Source organism: Nycticebus coucang, chromosome 3 (genome assembly GCF_027406575.1).
Source record: "Nycticebus coucang isolate mNycCou1 chromosome 3, mNycCou1.pri, whole genome shotgun sequence".
NCBI classification, from domain to species: domain Eukaryota; kingdom Metazoa; phylum Chordata; class Mammalia; order Primates; family Lorisidae; genus Nycticebus; species Nycticebus coucang.
The window spans coordinates 52,330,242-52,348,083 of NC_069782.1; the positions used below are offsets into that span (position 1 = coordinate 52,330,242).

At 42.3% G+C, this 17,842-nt stretch overlaps 1 protein-coding gene across 3 annotated transcripts in view; it reads left to right on the forward strand.

The window, feature by feature from the left end:
* PTPRR (protein tyrosine phosphatase receptor type R) overlaps window positions 1-17,842 on the forward strand; it is a 335,309-nt gene that overhangs the window by 137,058 nt on the left and 180,409 nt on the right. Inside the window, exon 1 of one of the 3 annotated variants that reach the window (XM_053583631.1) lies at window positions 17,125-17,161. The exons of the other annotated variants lie outside the window; for them this stretch is intronic. The gene's annotated coding sequence lies outside the window, so the exon portion shown is untranslated. Of the gene's footprint in view, window positions 1-17,124; window positions 17,162-17,842 lie in introns of those variants that run through there. 3 annotated transcript variants of the gene reach the window in all.

Below are 17,842 nucleotides of genomic sequence, written 5' to 3' on the forward strand. Positions count from 1 at the left end.
GGCCAAGGACAGAGGCCAGAAAATTAGCAAAGCCAATGGCATGAGCTTCAGTTGGAGACTGAAGACCTGAGAACCAAGGCGGGTGAATGTATAAGTTCCAGTCTGAGCCTGAGTCCAAAGGCAGGAAAGGAAACCCACAGTCCAGTTTTGTTCCAATAAAGCTGTTAACAGATTGGAAGAGGCCCATTCACATTGGGAAGGGCAATCTTTGCTCAGTCTTGCAATTCAAATGTCTCATCCAGAAACACTCTCACAGATACACCCAAAATATTGCTTAACAAAATATCTGGGTGCACTATGGCCCAACCAAGTTGATGCAATATCAACCATAGTAAGGGACTTTAAGAATATAGAACACAGGCTGTGGCTCACCCCTGTAATCCTCGCACCCTGGGAGGCCAAACAGGGAGGATTGTTTGAGGCCAGGAGTTCAAGGAGACCAGCCTGAGCAAGAGTGAGATCCCAGCTCTACAAAAAATAGAAAAAATAGCCAAGCGTGGTGGTGCACACCTATGTTCTCAGCTACTCAGGAAGCTGAGGCAGGAGAATCGCTTAAGCACAGGAGTTCTTGGTTGCAGTCAGCTATTATGACTTTACGGCACTCCGGCCCAGGCAACAGAGTGGGACTTTGTCTTAAAAAAACAAAACAAAACAAAACAAAACAGTAGAACACAGCTCCATCTATGTCAACTAAGAAAGCTGAACTTCAGAGATATAAAGTAACTGCCTACTTCATGCAAGTAGTGGGAAGATCCAGGATCATGACCTGAACTTCATATTTCATTATATACACTTTTATTATATTTTTATTCAACTCTCATTCTACTATGCTACAAAAACTGCTATCAAAACTAATATAAATATGATCTCCGTGTTAATCTCATCTCTGTGTGTGTGCGTGTGTAGCAGGGGAGAATATGTGTGAATAGACGTATGTCCTTGAGAAGTCATTAATATCCTTTAGCCTCAGTTTCCTTGTCAGTAAATGAGGATAATAATATATCTGTCTTGTGAGTGTGTTCAAGAGTGTTCAAGTGTGTTTGTTAGGTAAACAAACATGTTAGGTGTGAGCACTCACCATGACTGCAATATGCCCAGTGCCTCCTAAGTGTTAGCTCTTTTTATTACTTTTGACATAAAGCTTCATATATTGAAGGTTTACCTGAAATTTTTCCCTTAGCCCCGTCCCTCTTAGCCCAGTCAGTGGCCTAGTGTGTCTGCTGGTTCTGATCTCCCTTTGCCCAGGGGATTCCCTAGGAAGCTCTACAGCCACAACACAGAAAAGAGAACAGTGTCTGGACCACAGCAGGCTGGGAGGAAGGTGGTTAGACAAATGGAGAGGTGGGCAGTGACGGACTGTGAGGCCCAGGAATTTTATCATAACTAGTCATCATTTTGTGATGTTTTGTTTTAGCCAAACTAATGTGTGTCCACATTCACTACGGTCCCACGCTGCACAGTCACACACAGGTGTCCTGTTTCCAGATGTCTTCTGTATCTCCAGGTAGACAGGGACCTGACCATCAGAGGCAGTAGAGATCATCACAGCTTGGTGGCCCCGGCTTCTGAGGGTATTTACGATGAGCTGCCAATCGAAAGGGCGGCTGAGCAGCCTGAAGCTGCTGATCTCTGAGACCGCCCCATGCCGCCCTGCCATGTGACACAGTGCTTGTGGCAGGGATTAACTTGGGTACCATAAACTCACATAACCTGGCTTGGATTAGGCTTATTTTATAAAAACCGCTTTTTCCTCAGAATGATTTCCACATCAGACTTAAGAGTGCTCTTCTTTTTCAATCACCAAGAATATTTTCTAGTATTTATTTCCTAGAGTTGACTTTTTCTTAATGAAACTTGGTAAGCAAACATCTCCCTGTGAACATACACGTGCACAGGGTGGAAACAGCAGTGCCCTGAGATGTTTAATGGAAAAGAAATACGAATATCACCCCCGGACAATGTTTTTTAGAAGCAATATCAGCTTCTCTCACGACCCTCAAGTTCTTTTAGACATCATCTTGCCAAATCCCAATACATTAAAAAGCTAAAGTCTTCCTTAGAGGAAGTAGACAGGTGGGATGCCCGGACCTCAGATGGAATTTTTAACACTTGATCATCAAGAACAATTTACCCAAGTAATTATAAACTAATTACAGTGGTGGTGTGTCTAGATTTGGGAGCTCTTTATTTAACGTAAGGACACGTAACATGCATGTGGTAAGTGTACTATATAGTTTAACACTGAGACTCACCTTACACACCTGCACAGTGTGCCTTCATCTATAAGACATTACACTGTTCTTTGAAGATAAAGTTTAATGTGCACAGGTGTGATCGGGGAGGTCAGTGGGCCTCAGCCTTCTTTCTCCCTGATTGGGAGATTCGGTGCCCTTAGACATGGCTCAGGGGGTCCTGTTATTTCCTCTACTATGGTCTCAAGGCCACATTGTGACTGTTCCCTTCCACTCTTTCTAATTTTCTGTTTTCCTGTATTTGTTTGTTCAAGAAAAATTTATTGAGTACCTAGTATGTGGGCACTGGGGGTAAACAAGGCAATGTGGCCGCTCCTCAGAGAACTAGCACTCACACACACACACTTACACGTACACATGCAGACGTGCACACACAGACACACAAACACACGTTCACACGTACACATGCAGACGTGTACACACAATACACACACACGCGCGGGGTTATCATAAGATCTGTGAGAGATACTGAGAGAGAGTGCGGTGAGGGAAGGTGGGAGCTTCCTTAGACAAAAGGAATGGAGGGTCTCCCTCAGGATGGACTTCTGACCAATGCCTGAAGAATCGGGTCAAGCGCAATTCCAAGGTGTGGCAGTACACGCAGAAGGAAGAGCCAAGGCAAAGATTTGCAAAGCAGAAAGGAGGCCCGTGTGGTGGAGCACTGGAAAGAGAGGCTAAAAAGCCCAGTGACATGAGGGGACACACAGAGGGCATGGACGTCCAGTGGGCAGCTGGGGCTTTATCTAAAAGCAGGGGGAAAGACGCCGTGGAGAATTTCTGTACGGAATAGATGTGATCTTGTTTACATTTTTAAAAGATCTCTGGACATTGTGTGAAGAATTAATTGGAAAGGAACAAGAATGGAACCAGGGATGCTCCAGTAGCATCCGATGACGTAAGTGATGGCAGCTTGACAAGGAAGATGGAGGAAGGTGGGAAGGCTCGTTGCATAGCAGGGGACACAGCTGGCAGGTCTGAGGATGAAGGGTTGTGGGGGGCAAGGGAAGAAAAGGATACTCAGGCTCTTCCCAAGTTTTTATCTTATATAATCAAATGTTTCTTTTCTATAAACTTTGTAGAGAAGTACAATCAAATGTTTAGTAGTTCCATTTGCTAAAATTGGAAAGTTAGAAAAGAAAAACAGTTTTAAGAATAATCAGTGATTGAACATAAAGAATCTGAGATGACTTTTAGTTGCCCCAGTTGAGATGTCAGGCAGCAGTTAGAGACCCAAGGGTGTGGGACTCAGAGGAAAGATCTAGGTAGAGACAGACATCAGCACATGAGGAGAGTATAAGACCGGGGACTGGAGACGATCTCCTAAGGAAAGAGCACAGGGAGAGAAGAATGTGGACAGGAGGCACGTTTCAGCAGCATCTAGAAGTGGGGTAGAAGAGGAGCCAGTGAAGGAAAGGAGAAGAGACGCTGCTGACGGACAAAAGCCAGGAACATGTGTTAGGCCAGAAAAGCGCAGAGAAGAAACAGCAGAGCTTCTGAGAACTAGAGGCGGCTACGCAGGTGTCTCCTGATGCAGCACTGTGGAAGCCGTGGGTGATATGGACAAGATCACTGTCCTTCAACTGTTAGGACAACATCAGATGACAGAGGGTGAAGAGCAAAATGGAGATGAGGAAGAGGCAGAAACCATCAATGATTTGCTTGAAAATACTTCATGTGGTGGGGAACAAAGAGATGAGACCACAGAGAGACATGAACCCTGTGGAGATTAAATTCACAAGATGGATTATAAATATTTGTTTCATTTTTATGTTTATTTGTTTATTTATTTTAGAGATGGGGTCTTGTTCTATCACCCAGGCTAGAGTGCGGTGGCACAATCATTGCTCACAGCAACCTCAGACTCCAGGGCTCCAGTGATCCTCCCCCCTCAGCCTTCCAAGGTGCTGGGGTTACAGGTGTGAGCCACTGTGCATGGTCAAGGTGGCTTATGTCTATTTGGTGCTTGTAAGAATAATCCAGTAGTGAAGGAAAAACTGATGATGCAGAAAAGAAAAGAGGAAGGAAACTCTTGAGAACACAATGTGAGTAGGAGCATATTGGAGGGCTCTGCCTTAATAAGAGCAGGAAGGTCAGATCTCACAGGGCTGTGAGGGCTCTGCCCACTGTGCACAGTGCTCAGCCCTGATGAGAAACTCAATAAATATTTGTTGAGCGAATCAAGTAAACATATATTACAAGCCAGGTGAGGTGGCTCACACCCATAATCCTAGCACTCTGGGAGGCTTAGGCAGGAGAATCCCTTGAGCTCAGGAGTTCAAGACCAGCCTGAGCGAGAGTGAGATCCCATCTCTACCAAAAAAAAAAAAAAAAATGGTAAAACTAACCGGGCATTGTGGCAGGTGCCTGTCGTCCCAGCTACTCAGGAGGCTGAGGCAAGACAATCACTTGAGCCCAAGAGTTTGAGGTTGCTGTGATGCCATGGCACTCTACCCAGACCAACAGAGTGAGACTCTGTCTCAAAAAAGAAAAAAGAAAAATCCATGCCAAGCCAGAAAAAGGAAACCAGGAGTAGATGTGAAGAGAGAGTGTGAGAGAGGAAAGCCAGGGCCGGGACTGGCGTGTGCTCCTCAAGTAGTCACTGTTTACTGTACGTGCTCCTTATTAGGCCAATCAGACAACTTAGCTAATTTTTTTAAAGTCATAGTGAGTATTTTTTTTCACGTGGCAGCACAGACTATGCAGCACTGAGTTAATTTAGTTTTTGGTTTACTTTATGTCTGTTGTGAGTCCCCCACACAAAGTAAATTCTCAATGGAAGAGATGTGTTTTCTGCCATGGTAATTCATTTCAGACTTACTGCAGAGGTCTAATAAATTTGTTGAGAAAGATGTCATTTTCCTGTTTGCATGATTATTGTTGGCTGTGATAAGGTTACTGATTGTGATAAACCAAAACACATATTTATAAATCACAAATCTATTTTGTCTTAAAGGTACCAATTGGCACTTGGGAAGATGGAATACACAGTCGTAGAGTCAATGTTTGTTTACAAGGCTGAGAAAACGGTAACATTAAAGAAAATTGTAAACGGAGAAGGGTCACACAAACTCACTTTCAGTGTGCCTATGTGAGGGCAGTCAAATAAAATAGGAGACAGATTATCTGTAATTAAAAATCAGCTAAATAGGCCAAGCACAGTAGTTCACACCTAAAATCCCAGCATTGAAGTCCAGGAGTTTGAAACCAGCTTGGGCAACATAATGAGACCCTAAATCTACATAAAATCATAAAATAAAAATAAAAAATATCCAGGCATTATGGCGGCACCACACCTGTAGTCCTAGCTATTCAGGAGGCTAAGGCAAAAGGAATGCTTGAACCCAAAAGTTCAAGGTTGAGGTGAGCTATGATTGTGCCACTGCATTCCAGCCTGGGCTACAGAGAAAGACCCTGTCTCTCTAAAAAAAAAAAAAGAAAAAAAGAAAATACATATATATATATATATACACAGATTATGAACATACAAGATTCAATCAAATGTTTTTGAAAATGTGTTGCTTAGTAATTGCCTTTGTCAAAATACATGATTGCCATGTTCAAAAATCAAGCACAGAGGGGCGGTGCCTGTGGCTCAAAGGAGTAAGGTGCCGGCCCCATATGCCGGAGGTGGCAGGTTCAAACTCAGCCCCAGCCAAAAAAAATAAATAAATAAAGCGCAGTAAAATGTTCATGTCACATAAGGTGCACGTGATAACCAGACATAATTAAGATTTTTGTTTACTTATGTCAAGGATGATTCTACCAATGGTAATAAATCATGAAATTTTGTGATTTTGTTGAAGTAAAGGCTATAGTGTATTTTGAGGAAATTGTGTATTTCTCTACTTTAAATGTGATACAAACAGAACTGTTACTTACACACGGCCTGACGGAGTGTGTGAATAACAAGTGATACAGCTATACTTTACCATATGGTAATTTACAAGGTTGAAAATGAATGAATAACAAACATCTGAGTCTATTCTCACACATCCAATGGATGAGAATTTATTTTATCTTATTTCAGAGTTACTGTGAAATTTTCATTTGTGGCTTGTTAGAAAATCATCTGAGATTAATCTTACCTCTTATTATTTTGTTCTGGAGCAATTCCAACATCCTAACTATTAATATTTACTTGGACTTTCTTGAGACTTCAAATTGTTATCATACTGACAAAGAGTTTCATCTTAGGGAACAGGAGATTTAATTCACTTGAAATTGAGGTGGTAACAAAATAGCCCCTGAGAAAAGGTCATTTAAACTGAGAACTGAATGATGAGCAATAGTGAGCCAGATGAAGAAAAAAAAAAAAAAAAAAGGAACAGACAGAGCTTGTTAGAGTATCCAGCATCGCAAAGGTCAAAAGAAGCTCGGACCTGCCGAGCCTGCGCAGAATAAGACCTGCATTATAACAGAGATTGGCAGGTCCTGCCATCTGCCTCTCCCTTCCCCTATATATCAACTGTCTCCAGATCTCAAATCTCCCACCCTGCTATTTGATAGGAATTCCTGGAAGTTGTTGACTTTATAGGTGTGGTTCTTTCACTTTGCATGACATATGCAGGAGTAAAGTTCCTGCCCTTACTCTGGGTCACCTGCTGTGAGGTCTCCTGTGCCTAGGAAATAGCAGTAGCTGTTGCCAGTGATTATGTGCCTGTAGCTGTGTCCAGGTGTCCAGGAATGATGTTGATGTCATGGAAATCTGCACTCAGGGCACTATTCTCTAATTGCCGTTGAACCTCAGCGGCCCTGTGTCTCATGTTTAAGGGCCCGTGTGTGCTGATTAGCTACCTGAGTGCCCCGAGCTGAGCTCTGTACTGTCCAGTGCCAAGGGAAAGGGGCTCCTCTCCTGCTTTGCTTCCTCCATGTGTGTGCTCCTGGGTTACATACACACCCAAAACGACGCAGGTTTTTTTTTGTTTATTATTTATTTGTTTTTATTTCAGGCTTCATTTCCCCACAGTTCTGGCACAAGTCTTGTCCTAATCCTCCTCCCTCTTCTTCCACTGTCCTTAAATCCCTCTTTTGAAACCAGCCCTCACTCATCTTAGGATAGGTTTCCTCCCAAGAAATTCCTTAGTCACTCATATAAATAGATGTGTGGTTGTTTTAACTCAGAAATCTTCTGGCCATTCCAGCTTTTTCTAAATCCTCAAGTGGACACACCATTATTTCAAGCAATGGTCATTCTCCTATTAGGTATTTTTGGCAACTCAGCTTCTCAACAAATATCTTTTACAGAAGACTTTTCAATAATGTGATTACAAGTGGGCTTAAAAACTTTATGTATAATATGATTCCAGGCCCTCCGTCTCGTGCCTACGAGGGGTTCTGCAGACAACATGACTGGCTGACCTCACTCTGCCCCCTCCTTTCTTCCAACATTGTCAGACAGATCTTTAATAAGGAAGTATTATTAGCTTGTGAGATAGGAGGGAACTTCAAAACCTCATGCAAAAATAGAATTAAAAGATAAAATTATAAATTTTATTTCTCAACTTAAGCATATGTTCAAGACACTTTTGTAAGTGATACTTTTGTAAGCATTTAGCCCATCTGTAAAACTGAGCATCCTAGAAATCTAACCATGTCAATTCAGTATTTTTTTACACTATCAGCTGATGAAAAATGGGTGCCCTTTAAAGATATTTTAAGATTTAAAAAAAAAAAAGAAGTCATAAGGAAACAAATCATTCCTGTAAGGAGGACGCCTAAAATTCCCCTTGTACAATCATCCTTATTTGATGAGATGGACAAGCAGAATCCCTGTCATGGTGGGAACGGATCTTCCAGTGAAACTCTCCCAAGTGTTTCTCCACTAACGCTTAGTTTAACGTTCTCAAAAGACCCCCCCTCTTTTGTAGATGGGTTTGTTCTTTGGCCCTCTAGAAATACAATAAGCAAAGTGGCTTGAGCATCCCAAAAGACTGAGGTCATGACCTTTGCCCTGGACCAGTCAGCTGCTTCCTGACGGGGCCACTTCTGCCTCTCCATGGCCGTAGCTCGGCCTTCAGGATTGCGCTGGTGACGTTTCATAGGCTGCTGCAGTTCTTCAAAGACTTGTTTCAGGATCTTCATCCCACTTGCTGAACATTTCCGTGAAAAGCTCTGCTTTTGTTTGTAGCTGATCTGGGTGTAACAATTTTAGCTCCCATCTAGTGGAAAGTTTGCTCAACTTTAATTTTTTAGTCGGAATTGCATATGCTTTGCCCGTTGAGATGCCCATGCTCCTGTTCCTGCTATTCCTGATTAGCCATCTTCAGTGACAGCACAAAGAAGATGACTTTTTTCCTTGCAAATTGACATGGATGGCTTCCTGCAAGGGACTTCATCTTCAACACCACCTTGTCCCTTCTGGAAATGAGTTATCTGTTTCCAAGCTGCTAGTTTCCTTGGAGCATTGTCTACACAAACTTTTCATAAATCACCAGGAATTCCACCATCCTTCCACCCAAGCCTCACCAAACATTTGGTGCCTGCTCTTGCTTCAGTTTCACCAGAGTTCACACTGGTCTGACAGAAGCCCTTTTCAAACCGATGTCTTACCCTTCTCAGAGCCTCAAACTAGATCCTGTGCAGACATGTTACAACAAGTTAGTATGAGTTTATTTTGGTGTCTAAAAAATAAAATCTATGCATAGTTTTTGCATAATATGCCTTTTACACAAATGTTTTAAAGACCCCTACTATAATAGACACATCAGTAAATACATAAAATTCAGTGTTTTTCTTAATACCTGTGCCTGATATAAGAATTTTGGGGGGTGGGGCCTTGGTGTGTGTCACACTTTATGGGGGCAAGACATGATTGCAAGAGGGACTTTACCTAACAATTGCAATCAGTGTAACCTGGCTTATTGTACCCTCAATGAATCCCCAACAATAAAAAAAAAAAGAATTTTAAGATTAGTTAAAACCTAAAAGTTTGAATTTTCTTAAAAACAGTTACATTTTATTGTCTATATTTTTTAAATGGGAAAATTGCAAGCTACAAGTTTGAAATTTACATCACTTATGAGATACCTTTGTTGGCAATAAATTATGATCTAGGTAAGAGAGATGGCAGAAAAGATCACCAAAAAACAAAGCCTCTTTCCCATGCTAAGCAGAATGGGTCTGAGTTTTGTCTCCTGAAGAATGGCCACGTGACCTGGTAAAAGAATTGAATTTGAGTTGGGGGTAAGAAGGCCTAATTCTGCCACTTTTGGGTTGTCATATAACTGTTTTGAATTTTAGTTTCCGTATCTGTAAAATAGGGACAAAAACATCTTCCCAGCTTAATAATAATAAAAATATTGAATGATAACATTTACTGAGAACCTATTAGGGGCCAGGCAACATCCTCCATGCCTTAGGAGGTTTACCTCAATTAACCCCTTTCACAACTGATGTAAGCGGATTACTATTTCCTCTTTTAAAGAAACCGCCCTGTGAGTGGTTGAGTAACTAGCTTAAGTTCATTCAGCCGTGAAGTGGAGAAGTTTCAGCCCCAGACAGACGGTGCGACTCTGCATCATTGCACTTACTGATGTCTATTCCAGATGAAATGGGAGATGAGGTTCAAATGTAGGGGAGCGGTGTTAGCTCTGAAATCACCTTGATTGTCTGATATACGCCTGAAGCCAGTCATTCCTCAGAAGCAGCCATTGCTTCTCCATGCTTGTCGACAGCAAGCGTTTTTCCAGATACAGAGGTAATTTTATATTTTAAAAATCTTGGGGAGGGGAAGGAGGGGGGAGGTGGGTAGAGGGAAGGGGATTGGTGGGATTACACCAGCGATGCATCTTACAAGGGTATATGTGAAACTTGGTAAACAGTCTGTGAAGCTAGTGAATAATGCCCCATGATCATATCAATGTACACAGCTATGATTTAATAAAAAAAAAAATAAAAATCTTGGAAATTAGCTCAACAAAATACAATTTTATTCAACTCCCATCATCCACAACTATTTTAATGCTTTTGTATCTTACAAAATTGTATACAGGATGTCCCCCAAAGTCTCCATACATGGGGGGAAATGGGAAATTGTAGCTAAATGTACCTTTATTTACAAAATATTCTGTACATGTTTTCCACCAAGTCTTCTCTCCCAGGCATGGTGAACATGCTCCAAGATATGTGTTATGCAATTTTTCCTATATATGAAGACTTTCACAACACTGTGTATTGCAAACTGAGACATATTTATGTAGTTATAATTAAAGTATACAGATAATTTTGCCTTATGCTTATTTCACCTAATATTAAATTTTGGACTTGCTTCATTCATTTATTCGAAAGATATTCATTGATCTTCTTCCATAAAGTGAGCATTGTGTAGGCTGGGGGTGGGGAAGCTTTTCATGTTGGAAGACCACATTAATTTAGCTGTAATCAAATATGGCTGCATTCAAGAAACTTCAATTAGGTATATTTAAAATGTACATTATTTTATAAAAACTACTATGCACTTAATAATTTCAAAAAATGAAAACTATTTGAATTCTAAAATTAACCTTTTAACGACTTTGTTGTGACTGTTCATCATGCTTTTCATGCTTCTTGATGAAAAGCATTTGAATATTTGGTTGCAGCACAGAGGTCCAGAGTTTCTGTTGATCCTCTACATGGGGATCAGTCATTTGTGATCCTACAGGTGTCTTGATTTGGGTTAAGCAGGAGAATGTGGATTCACAGCCATAAGTGGTGGAAAGGAAGAAAGCATCTTTGGGGCATGTTGCCAAAGGCGTGGGTAGTCTCACTGTAGCTTTCCACACTTCAGTTGGATCTCTCTTCCCATCACATAATGACTTCGACATGTCACCCCCCAGATCTTGGTCAATTCCATCTTGATTCCTTTCAGTGCCATGATGACATCAATTAGGGGAGGCTGAAATGCTAATTTGAGTGTGATGTCATCAATCTCAAAGTCAGTGAACCTTGCATTGTATTCTCCAATTAATAGGTCTGTAACAGCTATGTATTCTCCAAATGATTCACACGTTATCTTCTGCTCATCAATGACCTTTGCTAACTGGGGAAAATGTTCATCGGAGATTTTCTTTTGAAGAAGTGTTTTGAAAAAATAAGCTATTTTTGAAATGCTTGGACTACTTGCTGTTAGAGCAATGTGGTGGCTTGAGGTAGTCACTGAAATAATTGAAGTTTTAGCAAGAAAAGAAAGTTTATTAACGACCTGCACAGCCAGCCAGGCCCTGTCCTAATGATTGTAGGCCCCATAAAAAGTGCAGTTTGGGGTTTTATGCACAAATTAAAGGAGTATCAGCTGCTTCTTAGAAGTCTCCCAGGGTCTTAATTAACTCTGTTCTCAAAACAATACACCTGCAGGGTCTGTATAACAACCCACTTACAAGGTCTTAATTACCCTCCATTTCCATCAGAATGGTCAGCCCAGATGAGCCTGACCCAGACCACTCTGAGGTAACCTAACCCGATCCGTCCTCTGCCCTGCTCACATCTAGCTAAGTGCCTAACATTGCCACGTATCATGTATAGACTTAGTTTTACCTTGCAAAGAAATATGTAACTTATTTTGATTTGATGTGATATCATACAAAAATTTACATTGCTGATTCTGTTTTTCACCCAATGTAACTATCTGTTCTTGCAGAAATAAAATTTTGACTAACACCTGCCCCCTGCAACAGCCAAGAAGCTTTAGAATGATACTGTGAGTCCACACTAAATACCTCCTTGTTCAAATTTAGCATGTTACAAAACTGATGATGCTGTGTTGTATTTGCATGGAAAAGTTAACAATATTTACAACTTATTGCAAAATGTCACTTCCAACAGTATCGTTAGTACAGATACTTTGCTAATGCAAGATCAATGAAAAGAAATGAGTCTCTGGGTCTGTTAGTATTTTACTTCTCTGTGAAATAAACACTTTGTGTTTTCCTGTCATGGAAGGTACACCGTGTGTATGTACACTCACTAAAATTTACCAAATTCAGTCCCACTTCCTTCCATTTATCTCAAAATTTGTTGAAGATATCTATTTCCCCGTGCTCTGTTTGCAAGAGTGCCTGAGCAATTTAACTCTTCATAGCAAAGAAAATCTTCTGTTATGACCTGAATGAAGTATAAAACGTGCACCAAATCAGTAGTATCAGTTGATTCATTCAAAGCAATTGAATGTAATATATATTTTCCTTTGGAAGTATTACATGAAATTGTTCTTAAATTAAAGGTTAATTCATGCTGCTGATCAGTTATGGTTCTCCTTTAAAGAGGTAGTTGTTTGTAATTTGAAACATTATCAGTTTCTGAGTGTCCTTCAGCTTCAACAATGCATTCTTTCACAATTGCTACATCACTGAACAAGTATATGAGCTACTTTATAATGCCTCATTGGCATTATTTCCAGGTCTTATTGCTGCTTCAAAGAATTATCTTTATTTTTGCTTTTCATCTTTTAATTTCTGCCATATCACTTTTCATGTTTTGCCCTCTAATTGAAAATAGCTATAGTCCTTATGAGTGTTACAATGCTGATGAGTGCTGAATTTCTTTAATGTTGATATTATAATATCACAAAGCAAGCAAATTATCTTACCTTAAGCAGAAACAAGATAATATTGCAATCCCCATCCTCATTAAAAAATCTCTCTTCAGCATTCTCTTGATCTTCTTTGACATCAGGGGCTGTTAAGCAGACAGAATAAAAAATACTGTTGACTTGTGCAACTATTTACAAACTCCACTTCATACAGAAACACAGTGCGTCATTCTCAAATGCTGGCTTCCTCGACCCCCCAAACTCTCACCAATTAGCCTTGTGTGGCGGTGGTGCCAGTTAGGGAAAGTCATAGCTAAATTATGAACACAGAAGCCATCAATTTAGCCCTTGTGGCTTACTAATGTTCTAATCAGGTCATCTGGGAGGATTACTTCCTGAGATTTATTTTGTTCCTTGGTATTTAACTACTGCATGTTAATTTTAAAACTAAAACATAAAAAATGAACAAAATGTATTAATAATCAAAGGATTCATTCTGTAAAATTTGGATCCAGTCAAAAGGCCACAATTAAGGACCAAAACGACTACATGTGGCCTACAGTTCCCAGATTCCGCAGCCCTGATCTAGTCTCTGTGCATCATCAGTAAATAAAACAACAAAAATCCTTCATCTTTTGAAGTAGTGCATCACACATCAGCAGTGAAAAGTGCTAAGAAAATATAAGGAAGCAGGCTGAGGAGGCAGAGCGTGACAGGTGGCACTCTGGACTAGTCTGATTAGGGAAGGCAGCTCTGAAAAGGTAGAGACCTAGCTGAAGTGAGCCCTGCGGATATTCAGGGGGAGGGTTTCTAACAATGAAACGGCCAGAGGGAGCTGGGGGTGTCTGAGGAGCAGCAAGGAGAGCAGAGAGAATGGAGGGTGGAGTACTTGGGGGTGCAGTCAGGGAGAACAGTGGGAATGGAGGGTGGAGGACTTGGGGGTGCAGTCAGGGAGAACAGTGGGAATGGAGGGTGGAGGACTTGGGGGTGCAGTCAGGGAGAACAGTGGGAATGGAGGGTGGAGGACTTGGGAGTGCAGTCAGGGAGAACAGTGGGAATGGAGGGTGGAGGACTTGGGGGTGCATTCAGGGAGAACAGTGGGAATGGAGGGTGGAGGACTTGGGGGTGCAGTCAGGGAGAACAGTGGAAATGGAGGGTGGAGGACTTGGGGGTGCAGTCAGGGAGAACAGTGGGAATGGAGGGTGGAGGACTTGGGGGTGCAGTCAGGGAGAACAGTGGGAATGGAGGGTGGAGGACTTGGGGGTGCAGTCAGGGAGAACAGTGGGAATGGAGGGTGGAGGACTTGGGGGTGCAGTCAGGGAGAACAGTGGGAATGGAGGGTGGAGGACTTGGGGGTGCAGTCAGGGAGAACAGTGGGAATGGAGGGTGGAGGACTTGGGGGTGCAGTCAGGGAGAGCAGAGGGAATGGAGGGTGGAGGACTTGGGGTGCAGTCAGGGAGAGCAGAGGCAATGGAGGGTGGAGGACTTGGGGGTGCAGTCAGGGAGAACAGTGGGAATGGAGGGTGGAGGACTTGGGGTGCAGTCAGGGAGAGCAGAGGCAATGGAGGGTGGAGGACTTGGGGGTACAGTCAGGGAGACCAGAGAGAATGAAGGGGTAGAGGTCTTGGGGTGCAGTCAGGGAGAGCAGAGGGAATGGAGGGGTGGAGGTCTTGGGGTGCAGTCAGGGAGAGCAGAGGGAATGGAGGGGTGGAGGTCTTGGGGTGCAGTCAGGGAGAGCAGAGAGAATGGAGGGTGGAGGACTTGGGATGCAGTCAGGGAGAACAGAGGCAATGGAGGGTGGAGGATTTGGGGTGCAGTCAGGGAGAGCAGAGGGAATGGAGGGGTGGAGGTCTTGGGGTGCAGTCAGGGAGAGCAGAGAGAATGGAGGGTGGAGGACTTGGGGGTATAGTCAGGGGGAGCAGAGAGAATGGAGGGGTGGAGGTCTTGGGGTGCTGTCAGGGAGACCACGCATGGCCAAGTCTGATTCTAATTTTATTGCGAATGAGTTAGGAGCCTTCAGAGAGTTTTTAGGAATGTACCAACATGATTCAATTTATGGTTTAAAGAAAAACACTTCAAGGTTGTGCAGAAAATAAACTAGAGGGGGCAGAATGGAAGGAAGGAGACCCTCGGGGATTCTGTCACCAGGGCCCACAGTGGAGCAGGAGGGCAGCTGCGGGGAGGTGGGGAGAAGTGGTCTTGTTCTCATCATTGTTTCTAGGTACAGCTGACTAGATTTACCTGCTGTGGACATGAGAGAAAGAAGGTAGGCAGGAAGGAGGGCTGGTTGTTTGAGCCTGGAAGGTTTAAACTGCCAGTTTTGGAGAGGAAGCGAAGTGGGGAGGAACAGATTTAGGGCGGCTGTGGGCAGGGTAGGAATCAGTTCAGTGTGGAGGAGACCAAGGCGGTCACCTCAGGGGCAGGTCAAGTGTACAACTCACATCTTGAGTCCTGAGGGAGAGTTGTGGTTGAGACTGTAGTTTAGAGGAAAGGACTGAGAATGGAACGGAGCATTCCAGCAGACCTAGGTCAGGAAGGGAAGGATGAAAGAACAAAGGAAACTTGGAAAGAAAGAATCGCCAAGGAGAAGCAAAACTAAAAACAGGTGGCCTCTGGGGACCCTGGTGAGGAAAGAGGGTCAGTCAGGGTGAAGGGGGGGGGCGTTGTCTGTGCTAACGGCGGCTGGTAGGTGGACAAAATGGGGATTGAGGGCTGACCAGTAGAGCCATCCAGGTTTAACTTGACACCACAGGGAGGGGAGAGGGAGGAAAGAAGAATTGGAAGCAAGGAATACAGACAACTCTTTTGAGACCTTTGGTTTGGAAGGAGAGTAACACAAGAGGGGTAGCTGAGTAAGGAGGTCTTTTTGTTTGGGTTTTCTTTCCACAGGAGAAGGCGGATTAGAAAGATTGAAGAGTTAGTTCCTGGGGCAGGAAAGGGAGGGTTAGAAGGACCGTTCCCTGGGGCTGACACCCCAAGTTCACTTATCCTTTCTATTTTCTGTTTCATTTAAGGTGCTTCTGAGTTTTTACTATAATGTGGCAAAGAAAAAAACTTTTTTACTTATTTATTTTTTACCCACTGAAATAATTTCCTTAAGATAAATTTACAGGAGAGGAATCACTGGATCAAAGATCATGAACATTTTTAAGATTCTTGGTAATGCCCTATTGTTTAAAATCAATGTGCCCAGTAATGTATGCATGATTACATTTTTACTGCAACCTTGCCAAAGCCCTGCCACAGAATCGCTGTAGGGCGGCTCGCCATAGGGTTGCTAGCATGTTCCAGCTGCTCCTTTCCTGACAGACTGTTAGCACCTTAAAGACAGAGATAGGTCTGACTCATTGGTGTCGCTTCCTATTTATTTATTTTTTATTTTTTGGAGACAGAGTGTCACTCTGTCGCCCTGGGTAGAGTGCCATGGCATCACAGCTTACATCAACCTCACACCCTTGGGCCCAAGTAATTCTCCTGCCTCGGCCTCCCAGTAGCTGGGACAATAGGCACCTGCCACAACACTTGACTAGTTTTTCTATTTTTAGTAGATATTGGGGTCTTGGGGCTCTTGCTATTGCTTAGGCTGGTCTCAAACTCTTGAGCTCAAGTGACCCATTCTCCTCAGCCTCTCTGAGTGCTAGGATTACAGTCATGAGCCACCACACTCAGTTACCTCCTAATTTTTAGACCAAATATTTCTCTCATAATAATAATTACAATATTTATCTGAAATCCTTCTGTGTCAAATCATAATGGCATGTCTACAATGTAGAAAAAAAAATCATTCGTTTTGGAATCAGACCAACCCATATTTGAATCCCAGGTTCAGTTTTTGAGCTTTGCTTGAATCACTTTAATTTTCTTCTCCAAAAACAGATTAACAACAAGCCCTGCTTTCTAAGTCACACTGAGTGTTAACATGAGAAATCTGTAAAGCCCCTAGTACCAAGTAGGAAAATCTTAGTGAAAATTCTAGAAGAATTTTATATTTATTGTAAAAATAGCTTGTGTATGTTTGATTATTATTATTATTATTATTGTCAGGAAGAAAAAAATCCCTCATGCAACACTCCTTGTCCACAGCTCAAGGTTCTCATCTTACAGTTTTCCTAATTACTGTGAAAAAATATCCCCATGAATTTCAATTCTAGTAAACTGTCGAAACAGCCAGCACCTGGGTTATCTCTGGGGAAAGCACAGGCTGCTACAGCAGACCTGGGATCAGCGGCATCTCTAGAAATAGTACCAGGAGGTCCAGGTGACTAGCGGAGGCTTCACCTCGCAGGCAGAAGCAGCTCCGAGAGCTTTATGATAAGCCCGGCTGGCGGGGGGAGGAAGTCACACACAGAAGGGTACAGATGGCAGTCAAATTCATCATAACATCCAGTCGGTTTCCAAACAGGTAAGAGAATCTTCCATGATGGGTAAAGCCCTCTTGTGTAATATGATGAAGTTAGGATGGTAAAGATTGAGATTTATGTCTGGATTTGTTTATATGCATGTATATAACTGACTCAGTGGAAAACTCTGTGAAATGTAGGGAAATTTCTGTAGCCTCAAAGTCTGAAATTCAAAGAAAAACAAGATGCAATTATTCAACATATCTTGACAATAAAGACCCTACCATCATCATAAGGAGTGTCTTATAAGCTTCATAACCATCCTGAAGAGAATGGAATAACATGCATTTGAAGAGAACTCTGAAGCTGCATAAAAGATGCCGAATGAAACAGATATTTTCTCTGTTTTGTTCAGGACAGTTCTCACAGTTATGATGAAACAGTGATCACTTGCATTTATAACTAGAAAGGAAAATTGAGAGAGGGTTACAGTGAGCTAATTCACTAAGTCTAGATGTTTTTATGATAGCAGCGTCTTGGGGACCCTGCATTTGCATACAGACTCCACAAAACACTAGTCAATATCTTCCATTACAATCAGATGTGAGGGACCAGTGAATGAAGGGTTATCATATAAGGCATCCCTCACCTAATTCCCAGCTGGGGAACTCAGATTTGTTATTTTTCTTCTGTAAACCAAGAAGCTTATTGTTTAACTGTGACTGCCTTCATAAAAATTATGG